The sequence below is a fragment of the Rhinopithecus roxellana genome, chromosome 19, assembly GCF_007565055.1.
Source record: "Rhinopithecus roxellana isolate Shanxi Qingling chromosome 19, ASM756505v1, whole genome shotgun sequence".
Classification (NCBI taxonomy): domain Eukaryota; kingdom Metazoa; phylum Chordata; class Mammalia; order Primates; family Cercopithecidae; genus Rhinopithecus; species Rhinopithecus roxellana.
In genome coordinates this window covers 2,497,886-2,510,190 of record NC_044567.1, presented here as the reverse complement: position 1 = coordinate 2,510,190, position 12,305 = coordinate 2,497,886, and the positions used below count along the sequence as shown (strand labels likewise).

Genomic DNA, 12,305 nt, shown 5'->3' with positions numbered 1-12,305 from the left:
AAGAAAATGTGGAAGGATGTCCATTTGTAAATAAATAAATAGATGGATGGATAAGTGGGTGAATGGATAGAAGGAAGGAAGGAAAGATGGATGAATGGATGAACAGATGAATGAATGGGTGGACAGATAGAAGGAAGAAAGAGCATATGGATGGGTGGAGATGGGTGGATGGACCCTTTGCTCAGGATACTCCCTGAAACTGCAGAGAAAGAGGTTAAGCAAGAGGGTAAGGAAAGACAGGTACAATGCTTTGGGGAGACTCCACATGAAGTTTCCACAGACTCTAAAACCACCCAGCAGCTGTCCAGAGTCCTAGTGTCCCTGCTTACCCTAGTGTCTCTGCTCACACCTTGGAGATGGGAAGTGAAGGCCAACTGGAGAATTGGAGGAACCCAGAAAACCTCAGTCCAGTCACCAGAGCAAACCACCTTCTGCCCTAAGCCATGGAAAGGCTTAGGGTTAGGTCTACTGGCCACAGAAAGGAGGGAGTTTAATGGTGGTGGAATCAATGCAATAGGCAGCAGCTGGCTAAGAAAGGATTTTCTCCGAGAAGGGCTCCAGGTCCTGGCCCAGGCCAGATGCTGGAGAGAGAATAGCCAGGGCTACACAGGCAGATTTCTCCTTTTTCCAGGTGTGACGCTCAAGTGACTTCTTTGGGGACAACTAGCTGTAGCCAGCTGGGCTTACCAGCTCAGCCTCCTCCACAGTGTCCTAATGGAGAGCTGTCTAGTGAACATTCCTTCAGGTCTTTTTTTCACTATTTTTATTAAAAGACAGTATAGGCCTGAGTTCAAATCCTATTCTGCCACTTAGTAGCTGTGTGACTTTGGACAAGTTACTTGACCTCTCTGAGCCCTGGTATCTTCAGTCTGTAGAATGATGATAATGTCAATACCACCTCATTGCATTACTGTGAAGAGTGAATGGGAAAACACACACACAGTCACTAGCACCGTGTCCAAGTTGTTAATAATGAAAATATTACTACCATTTTATTTACAGCGTACTAAATAGTGAACAATATGATTCTATTTACAGCAAACCATGACAAATGGATGGCATGGGCTCAATGCCAGCTTCCAGCCCCAGTCACTAGGCAGCAGTTCAGCCCCCCTTGAGGTAGGGCTAAGGGAACTTGAGGCCTCGGCTCAGGCCTGGTCTATGCCTTGTCTTCTTGCTCCACATCCTTGGATGCCATTGCACACCCCACCCTGGGCTCACTAGGTTTTTTCCTTGGCCTCCACCTGCAGGTTCAGATCTCAGAATGTGTATCAAAGTTCAAGGAACAAGTTTCCTTCCGGGGCTGCCCATGTCGCCCCAATGTCCCCTGGAAGAACCAGGGGAACACTCATCAGTCCTCTAGACCATCTGAATCTGGTTGCTGGTGAGCTCAGAGAGGGGAAGCAACCTGCCCCGAGACACACAGCAAGGCAGCGGCAGGAGGCTCCCAAGGCTCTGAGCTCCAGCCTCCGACTCTACCACCAGACAAGTTTACAATGGAACTACTTCATGTCCCAACGACAGGGAGGGGAGAATGAGTCCTTGGTAAATATGAAAAGCCAACTCCTCCCTCCTGAGGTCTCCACCACCAAGAGCTGCTCATACGCTTCCTGTTGTCTTCATGCTGTGGTCAAGGCTGACCTCTCTTCTCCGCCAAAGGCTGACCTCTCTTCTCCGCCCTTCAGAAAGAGAAGACATTAAAGCATGCGGAGAGAAGGGAGAGCCCTGGGGACAGGGAGCCGGCAGAGCCGCCAGTCTCACTGAGTGCAGTGAAAGAAAGCAGCCACCCTTGCCTTCAGTGTGGAGCCTGGGCTGCACCCAGCCTGGAGTCCAGGGCCTCAGGCAAGCTGCCTCCCTTCCAGGCGGGCACTGGCCATTCCAGGACCCCGGGACTCCCTGCCCTCACTTTCACAGAGGCATCTGGGTGTTCTGGGTGCACAGCTCCTCTCAGCACAGCAGGCTCGGGAGCCCACTCGGCTTCAGGCAACTGTCAGCAAAAAACAGTAACAGCACGATCCCTCCTGCTCACGGGCACCTTCCATGCCGCCAAGCCCTGCAGGAAAAGCCCAGATGACTCCAGGATGGGCCCCTGACTTCGAGGGAGGCCAGCCCCCTCGTTTCTTCACTTTTTTGACCCGTGAGAAAACAGAAGCGTTCATTATCCAGAAGCATGTGGACGTCCATGCGACCGGCAGCACCATGCCCTGGGCCAGCAGGGGCTGAGGACAGGACATCTGATTCTTTCGTCACCTTCCCTCAAGGACAAGGTCAGCCAGCAGAGCACTGGGGCGAAGATGTGATGGAAGAATGCATTTGTAACCAAGGGGAGCCGGATCACCCTCACCAGCTAAGGTTAGGCAATAAACGAGTGCTCAGGTTTGCATAGAATCAGGGCTGTCTCCCTGGAAGAAGGGGACTGTCAACCAGGTTGAGAAGGAGAGGCACCAGGACTGAAGCATGTACCTAACTTCAGGTGTTAAATTCTCTGCACAGTTCTACACGCCTGCTTGCTGGGCAGGGCAGCCACCTGCCAGCTGCTCCTGTGACCTCCGAGAATTGCTGAAGCCTTTGAGGTGTCTGTCCAACACCAGCCGGGATGTGTGAGAGCTGGGGCGTGTGTTTGGGGCTATTTCTGAGTGTCGCGGTGAGAAGATGAAGCCGCCAGTATTTCCTGATCACTCTTATTGGCTGATTCTGACTTTCATTTAGCCTCAAGCAGTTCTGAGACTCCAGGAGCTAGGGTTGTGTCACACACTGCCAATGAGTGAGGCAGACACACTGAAGCAAGCTGGGCATGGCAGAAAATCAGGTGTGCCCGAGGCCTGAGTACCCCCTCCCTTTCGGTCCTCACAGCAATAGGATTCCCCAATAGACATGTGGGTCCTGATTGCATGGCTCTGGAGAGGGAGGAGAGGCTGTCCACAGCACCAGCCCCCCTGCAGACACACACACACACACACACACACACACACACACACACACACACACATCTGAACAGGCCAGGCCAGGCCGGGCCAATGCAGTGTCTCGCTGTGAAGTAAGAGGAGAGCAGACGCCCTGTCTGAGAGCCACATGGGCCAGCAGCCTGCGTAGGAGCAGCAAACCATGTCCCAGACTCTGGGTGGGCCTCGTTTATGTCTGGAAAGAAAAGGGATTCTGAGGAGGGCTGGGGCAGGCAGTCGGCTGCAGGGCAGGGGGCTCGCCCCCATTCACCACAGCCCAAGGCCCACCGTACGGGCCAGGAGGCTCTGCAGGCCAGCCCTGGCTGCCAGGGGTCCCTGGGGACAGCTTTGGAGCCCCTGGCTCAGCGGCACCTTTCTCTTGGATGTTTAACCTCCCAAAGTTGTTGATGGTTGATCAGGCAAGCAGAGGGTGCTTCGATTCTGGCCAACTTGGAGAGCCCTCTTGCCTCTCCTGCATGGGATTTTCCTGCCCAAGGGCCTGTTGATGAAGGGGGGCATCCCTGGGTCACCATCGGCTACAAGGCCTTTCTTAAAAAAAATAATAAAGCCAGATATAGACAGCACTGCCTGCAGGAGCCAGGTGAAGAGCAGGATAGAAACAATTGCCCAGATTCTCCAAGCCCAGTGATCACTCCCACCTTCAGTGTCTGACCTTGGGCCTAAGGGCCCAGATAATTGTCTCATTGGAATTGTCTCATTGGGCCTCCACCCTAGACTGTCTGAATACTTCTGGAGCCCAGCCCTCACCACAGAGGCCATTGTCATTTTTTAAAAATAGTAATAATGGATAAACATTACATTTAAATTGTGATACGTCTAGACAATGGAGTATTATTCAGAGAGAAAGAGAAATGGGCTATCAAGCTACATAAAGACATGGAAGGAAATGTAAACACATATTGCTAGGTGAAAGAAGCCATTTCCAAAGACTGCATCCCATATGATTCCAACTCTGTGACATTCTAGAAATGGTAAAACTGTGGGCTGGGTGCAGTGGCTCACACCTGTAATCCCAGCACTTTGGGAGGCCAAGGTGGGCAGATTATTTGAGGTCAGGAGTTCAAGACCAGCCTGACCAACATGGCGAAACATCATCTCTACTAAAAAAATATATATATACCAAAATTAACCGGGCATGGCAACATGTGCCTGTGGTCCCAGCTACTCAGGAGGCTGAGGCAGGAGAATCGCTTGAACCAGGGAGGCAGAGGTTCAGTGAGCTGAGATCGTGCCAATGTGTATTGGCCTGGGTTACAGAGCAAGACTCCATCTCAAAAAAAAAAAAAAAGGTAAAACTACGAAGACAGTAAAAAGATCAGTGGCCACCAGGGTTTGGAGGGGAACAGAGGACGACTGTGTGGAGCACCGGGGGTTCTGGTGAACGAAATGATTCTGTAACTTACTAGAACGGTGGATACAGGGCATTGTGTGTTTGCTGAAACCCACAGAGTGTACAACACAAAGAGTGAACTCTAACGGAAACTGTGGACCCTAGTTAATGACAATGTATCAGCATTGGTTCAGTTGGAAGGAATGTGCCACACTAATGCAAGGCCTCAGCAATAGGGCAAGTGTGTATGTTGGCAGTGGGGAGGGTAATACAGGAACACTGTATTTTCCACTCAATTTTTCTATAAGTTTAAAACTTCTCTAAAATGTAGTCAATTAACTCTACTCTGGGCAACATAGTGAGATCCCCATCTGTTAAAAAATATTTTTAGTAGTCTCTAAATTAAATAATAATAATAGGTCAGGCACAGTGGCTCATGCCTGTAATCCCACTCGGGCGGATCACCTGAGGTCTGGAGTTGGAGACCAGCCTGACCAACATGAAGAAACCCCGTCTCTACTAAAAATACAAAACGAGCACAGTGGTACATGCCTGTAATCCCAGCTACTCGGGAGGCTGAGGCAGGAGAATCACTTGAACCCGGGAGGCGGAAGTTGTGGTGAGCCAAGATTGTGCCATTGCACTCCAGCCTGGGCAACAAGAGCAAAACTCCATCTCAAAAATCATAACAATAAATTACACACAACGCACATTTCATTGTGTGTCTATTAACCATGCCTTTTATTTTCTGCATTCTGATGCTTTGACATCTTGGGGCCTTCCAGACCCTGGTGGGATTGCCCCTCCCAGGGTTAGGTAATTCCTCAACGTAGCAAACAGCTCACCTTCTAAAGGGCCTTTCATATGCAAACCAGCCAGTCCAGAGCCCACACCCTAGCCATCTCCTTTATCAGGCTTTCTCACCCTGGGCCACTATGTACCTGCCCTGATCACCCCAGGGCCAACTGCCAGACATCTTGGGACAACCCCTATCCCCAGAGCCCTCTGAAATTATTCAAACTAGCAATCCTAAACCTGCTTATCCCACCCAGTCCTTCCCACGGAAACCACAGGAAAGGCTCCTGCCGGGCTCCACTTCCGTCTGCCTCTGGCCAGTCCTGGTGCTTCCCCGTGTGGCCTGCATGGTGTGGTCTGGGCCTTTCTCGGGGCTGTGAGTAATAAACTGTCTTGTCCATGGCCTGGTCTGTTAGCCACATCAGACCTAAATAACAACAGCACCTACATTTTAAACAGCACTGACCTAGGACGGACACAGGGTGAGGCGCTGGACAATTTATCCACCCAGGACTCTCGTTTGGAAGGTGAGCTTGGCTCGGTTTTCAGGGCGGCGGCAGCAGCTCCTAAATTGAAGGATTTTCAGCCTGTGGAGTGTCCATGAGATCCATGCTCTCTGGAAGTCCTGGACTGTGGTGGTAGGGATGGAGTCCACCCCGTTTAGTCCCCAGATGAATGAACTGAGGCCCAGAGAGGGGAGGATTTGCCCAAAGTAGCAAAGCTCACTAGCAGCCCATCTTGCACTTGGCACGTATGGGAAGCCACAGAAACTGGGCACAGCTCAGTGTCTCATGCCCTGCCATGTCTGGGTGGGTGGGGCTCGGACACCCACTGCTGACACAGATGCCCAATTTCAATCAAGCCCCCAGACCCCCAGCCCACCCATGGCAAGTGTGTTCCAGCCACGTCACCTTTCTTCCTATTCCTCAGTATCCTGTCCTCCTATCCAGGCCTCACCTGACCTCAGTGCCGCCCAGAACCCCAGCCCTCCAGTTCAGGAGGGTTCGAGAAATGCAGATAGGATCTTAGCACTGACACACAGGAGGGTCCCCCGATGCACACGAGCCACCTCCCCTCCCTCAACCCTGCTGCAGGGCAAAGCCAAGCAGATGCTCTTGGCAGAGCAGCCCTGGAATGCCTTGGGAGGCATAACTGGCAACTGTGTGCAGCTCAAAGGTAGAGCCACTTCCAATGCCCAGAGGAGGCTAGCCAGAGGGGCGAAGAGGAGACCAGGCTGTCACATCAGGTCAAGTGATACGTTCAGTGGTGGCCTGACCACAACCAGCTTGGAGAGGAGGGTTTGGGACCTGGACTCTCATGCCCAGACTCTTTCTCTCTCTCTCTCTCTCTCTCTCTCTCTCTCTCTCTCTCTCTCTCTCTCTCTCTCTCTCTCTCTCTGTGTGTGTGTGGGGGGGGGGGGGGCAGAGTGGAGCTCTCCCTAAAACTCCCTAAAAGTTCTTCTTAAATAGATAATGTTTATCAAGAAGTACCCAGACTAGCAGCAGGAAAAATAGTTAATAACCACTTAAGTAAACACCAAGATTGGCATGAACCATTTTTCAAGAGAAAAGAGCTGGGAGAAGGCTGCCAAGCAATAGATGGAAAGTATAATAAATTCCATGTCACTCTAGAGGCTGTGACTCTCCAAGGCGCTCTGGGCCCATATCTGTCGCTAAGGTTCTGATGGGCCAGCACACGACACTTCATCGTCTTACTACTTTGACATATCACATCCCAAAAGGTGGTGCTGGGCTTGGGATGTGGTGGCTCTTCTTCCCAAACCACTGAGAGTTTGGAGAGTTCTGTGTCTGTGGAAGGGGAGCTGGCATCAAGCTCGCTGAGGCAGTGGCACCGGGAGGAAAGAGCATTTTCCAGGAGCCAGTGTCTGGGGCAGAGGATGGGAGGTGATCTTAGGTGATGGCATACGAAGAGGGGCTGTTCCTCCTCCTTCATGCAAGGATCATGCAGCTGACCCTAAGCCAGCCTCCAGGCACTCTGGCCAAGCCTCATGTGTCCGCATCCTTCCCCAGTAGTTCCCAGCGTGGGGCAAACAGTTCTGTCTTCTCAAAACCCAGGCGCATGTATCTCCTTTGCAGATGCTTCAGAATCCAGAGCCAGAACTCTGCAGAATGAGGCAGCTGGAGTGCCCCAGTGGAACCTCATTCTGCAGACCTAGCCCAGGGGAGGTTACGGGGCAGGCAGCTTCAGAAACCCACAGACAAGCAAAGGGATGTTTTATTTGAGACTACAAGGCCACAGTGATTCCCAACTCACCAATCCATGCTCCAACACTGACCTGCTGTGTGAACTCAGACGAGCCCCTTAGCCTCTCCTCCACCTCAGGTTTTCTCACCTGTCAAATGCAATTCACAGTTTTAGCTCTGCCAACCCTGCCAGGCTGTGGGCAGATCAGGTGAGAAAATGGGATGGGCTTGCATTTAGCCCTCCTCTACGGTCCTCCCTGCAGCGGCTGAGGATGGTAATAACGACAGCAGCCGAGCTTCATTGAGTATGTTGCACAACAACTCATTTCACTCTCCCAGCAACCCCATTTTTCAGATGAAGAAACTGAGGTGTAGGGAAGGTAAGAAATTGGCCAAAGTCAGAGTGAGCAAGCAGTGAGGCCGGGTCTGCGCCTTGGATCTATCCAGCAGCCCCCGGGCCACATTTCTCAAACATTAGCTCTCCACCTTTTTGATTTTTGCCAGATCTGTGTCCCACCCTGAACTATGATGTATAATATTGTGTTTGTATGTATTAGGTATCGTCATTTATTCAACACATTTTTATTGAGGACCTAATAGATGTGCCAGGCACCTTTCTAAGGTTAGAGATACGGAGTAAACAAAAGGGACAAATATACCTACCCATGTAGGACTTCTAATTTTTTGAGACAGGGTCTTGCTCTGTCACCCAGGCTGGAGTGCAGTGGTGCAATCACGGCTCACTGTAGCCTCTGCTTCTGAGCTCAAGTGATCCTCCCACCTCAGCCTCCGAAGTAGCTGGGACCACAGGTGCGTACCGCCATGCACACCTAGTTTTTTTGTTTTGGTTTGGTTTGGGTTTTTGTTTGTTTGTTTGTTTTTGTTTTGTTTTGTTTTGCTTTGTTTTTGTAGAGACAAGTTTCACCATGTTCCCCAGGCTGGTCTCAAACTCCTGGGCTCAAAAGCAATCCACCTACCTCAGTCTCCCAAAGTGCTGGGATTACAGGTATGAGCCACCACTCCTAAACCAATAACCTGCTCACTTTTAAAGTAACATTTATTTTCAGTCTGGGTGTGGTGGCCTATAATCCTAGCACTTTGTGAGGCCAAGGCAGGCAAATCACTTGAGGTCAGGGGTTCAAGACCAGCCTGGTTAATATGGCCAAACCCCGTCTCTACCAAAAATATAAAAATTAGCCAGATGTGGTGGTGCTCGCCTGTAGTCCCAGCTACTCGGGAGGCTGAGGCACGAGAATCACTTGAACCTGGAGGCAGAGGTTGAAGTGAGCCAAGATCCCGCCACTGCCCTCCATCCTGGGTGACAAAGGGAGACTCTGTCTCAAAAGAAAAAAAAAGGTAACATTGATTTTTAAAAGACAAGTTCATGTCGCTACCACAAATGAAAATCCAGGATTGGATGTTCTGATCCTGTAAACATAAATAACATTAGAAATCAAGGTCAGCAAAGTCTAGCTGAGTATTCTTGTCTGCTAAAGGCTTGAATCCTGAAGAACGTTCTTGTTTGCTTAAAAAGGAGATTTCCAATCTTCAAAAATGTCTAAACATGGAATTATCCCATGACCCAGGAATTCCACTCTTAGTATACACCCAAAAGAATTGAAAACAGATATCCAAATCCTTGCACACAAACGTTCCCAGGAGCACAGTTCACTCACAGGCGCAGAAAGGTAGAAACAACCCAAATGTCCGCCCGGGGCTGAATGAACACACAAGATGTGGTTGACCCACACAGCGGAGTATCACAAAAGGAGGGTCACAGCTGGGCGTGGTGGCTCACGCCTGTAATCCCAGCACTTTTGGGAGGCCGAGGTGAGCACATCACCTGAGGTCAGGAGTTCGAGACCAGCCTGGCCAACATGGTGAAACACCATCTTTACTAAAAATACAAAAATTAGCCAGGTGGGGTGGTGGGCACCTGTAATTCCAGCTACTGGGGAGGCTGAGGCAGGAGAATTGCTTGAACCCAGGAAGCAGAGGTGGCAGTGAGCCGAGATTGTACCACTGCACTCCAGCAGTCTGAGTGAGACTTCGTCTCAAAGAAAAAGAAAAGGAGGCCCGGCCAGACGCAGTGGCTCAAGCCTGTAATCCCAGCACTTTGGGAGGCCGAGACGGGCGGATCATGAGGTCAGGAGATCGAGACCATCCTGGCTAACACAGTGAAACCCCGTCTCTACTAAAAAAATACAAAAAACTAGCGGGGCGAGGTGGCAGGCGCCTGTAGTCCCAGCTACTCGGGAGGCTGAGGCAGGAGAATGGCGTAAACCCGGGAGGCAGAGCTTGCAGTGAGCTGAGAGCCGGCCACTGCACTCCAGCCTGGGCAACAGAGCGAGACTCCGTTTCAAAAAAAAAAAAACAGAGGCCCACAAAAAGGAGGAAAGCACCAATTCAGGCTGTAGCACAAAGGAACCTCTAAAACATTCTGTTCAGTGAAAGACACCACACACAAAAGGTCACATGTAAAATAATTACATTTCTATGAAATGTCCAGAATAGGCAAATCCACAGAGCCAGAAAGCAAGGTGCTGAATGCCAGGGGGTGTGGGGAGGGGGCGGACACGAGGTGAGGGAAGGAGGAATGAGGAGTGGTTGCTTAATGAGCATGGGTTTTCCTTTCGGAGTGATGAAAAGTGTCCTAGAACTAGATAGAAGTGACAGTTCCACAACATTGCGAGGACACTAAATGTCACAGAAGTGCACACTTTAAAATGGCTAGTGGTTAATTTTATGTTCAGTGAATTTTATCTACATTTTTTTCAAATGGGAGATTCCCAAGTGTTAGCAAGGTGTTAGAGACATACCTTCACCAAATGAGATTTTCTCCTTAATGCAATAAGAGAAGAATGAAAGAGAATTGCCTATTGCCTGCTAATCTCCATGGTACTTTCACCTGCAGTGTCTCCTTGGGTCTGCTGGGTGAGCTTGGACTGCCGACAGGAAGGTGATGGTATCTGCATTTGTTTCCTGGCGCTGCCATCACGAAGAACCACAGACTGGGGGTGGTTTCAACAGCAGAAATGTATCATCTCACAGTGCTGTAGGTTAGAAGCTCAAGATCAAGGTGTCAGCAGGTTTGGCTTCTCCTCAGGCCTCTCTCCTTGGCTTGCAGGTGTCTGTCTTCCCACTGTGTCCTCACATGGTCTCCGGGCGCTCACATATCCCTGGTGTCTCTGTGTCCAAATTATTGTGAGGACACCAGTCAGGTTGGATGAGGACCCATCCTAATGGCCTCATTTCAACTTAATCACCTTTGAAAGACCTCATCGCCAAACACAGTACAGTCACATTCTGGGGCACCGGGGACTTGGGCTTTAGCATGTAAATTTTGCCAGGAGAGGACACAATCTGGCCCCCAGTGATGTCCCAGCTGATTTGATGAGGGACATGCAGAAGGCAGCTCAAGCCACAAAGTTGGTGGGAGCAGAGCCGGCCAACAGTCCAGGTGCTCAGAGCTCCCACCCAAATATGTTCCTCCGCACCTGCTGCTGCACCCAGGGGTGTAAATGACCATACACACACGCGCACATGCGCACACACCGTCTGTTTCAGAGATCAAGACTGTTCAGCCCCAGCTCCCTTGCCATCTCCACTGTGTCTCTCTCTCTATCCAACAGCTGCACAGGCCCCCATGAAGGCTCTGATCCAGCATCTGGGGGATGCATGTGACTGACTAATTAACTCTAATGAATTACGTGTCCACACGCCTGGTGAAAAGGGCACACACAGAGGATGCATGCTTTCCCGAGTTTGGACCTGGAGAGATTGATAACAACGGCCACGCATTTGGAATTCAGAGTTGGGTCTTTGTTTAATATGCATCTTTCTTCTCCAGGCATCAAAGAGATTAATTTTTTTTTAGAGTAAACAGACTTCAAAACAGGATTTAGTCTCTGAAAGCCTGCACCTGATTTGTCGGTCCTGGCTCAGGCTGCCCCAAGCTTTAATCATTCTGCAGGTGGATGAAAGAGATCTGAGATAGTGACGGGGGTTGCTGGGGAGAGGAGGGGAGAGGATGCATGCGGAAGTGCCAAGCATACTGGCTCTGCTCCTGCAGCTGAAGCAGACATCAGGACCGGGTCTATTTGAGCCAGAAACAAAGGACACGAAGCAATAAAAATGAGCCCATTTTCCCGTCCCGCGCTTCCCACAGCCCCTGCCTCGCGGGAGCCCCATCTCCTCGCTGAATGTGTCCAAGGATGTGCCCATTTCATCCTGGCTGTTTTCAAAGCCATCCTGGAAAAGATGCTCATGTGGGAAGCCCTTTACCTCAGTGCCAACTGGCTGACTCCACCTGAAGCAGCCTCCTCCTGAACCAGTAGCCCCTCCACTCTGCTCAAACCCAAAACTGGAGTCCCCTTCACGGTCTCTGTGTCCCTTGCCCCAGGCCAAGCCTGCAGAGTCCAGCATTGCAGACCAAGCCTGCAAGGCCCATGTTCAAATAATATGTTCTCATTCTTGAGGGGCCCCTTCTTCCCCCATCCCTCCCCAGCCACATGGCGGGACTGAAGCTTACACCTGTTTTGATATCCGGGGAAGAGTCTAGTCCAGTAGGTCACCTGTCTGATGGCCACCCCTTAAATGCAGGTGGCATGCCCCAAAAGAATCAACCTGCCTCTGAAACCCTCCCTGGTCCCCACAGAGGGACGTCTGCCCCCACCCTCCCTCCCTGCACCATCACCAAACACAGATCACAACCTGTATCCTTCTTTCCTGTCCCACCGCGGCCTCAACAGCAAAGCAGTGTCCTGTTACATGATGGGGGCTGGGGCGAGATGTTAGGGGAGGCCCGGCTCAGCCACACTGGTGGAGGACATTTCTGTTCCTATAGTATCCAGCAGCTGCCTGGATCCAGTATGTCTACACCCCCTCAGAGGCCCGGTTTCTGCACTGCCCCGCCTCCCCACAGCAGAGTGTGGACCCTCAGTGTAAGACAAGCAGTGCCCAGAAGCTGGGTGTGGAGTCAGACAGAGCTGGACTAAGCCCCAGTGTCTCTTC

At 51.0% G+C, this 12,305-nt stretch overlaps 1 long non-coding RNA gene across 1 annotated transcript; it reads right to left on the bottom strand.

The window, feature by feature from the left end:
• Nucleotides 1-965: 965 nt before the first annotated feature.
• Nucleotides 966-11,952, bottom strand: LOC115894911. Its single transcript, XR_004055151.1, has 3 exons — nt 10,112-11,952; nt 7,385-7,441; nt 966-1,679 (listed from the first exon to the last, which is right to left on the bottom strand). It is a non-coding gene; the product is annotated as an uncharacterized LOC115894911 (long non-coding RNA).
• Nucleotides 11,953-12,305: the final 353 nt, after the last annotated feature.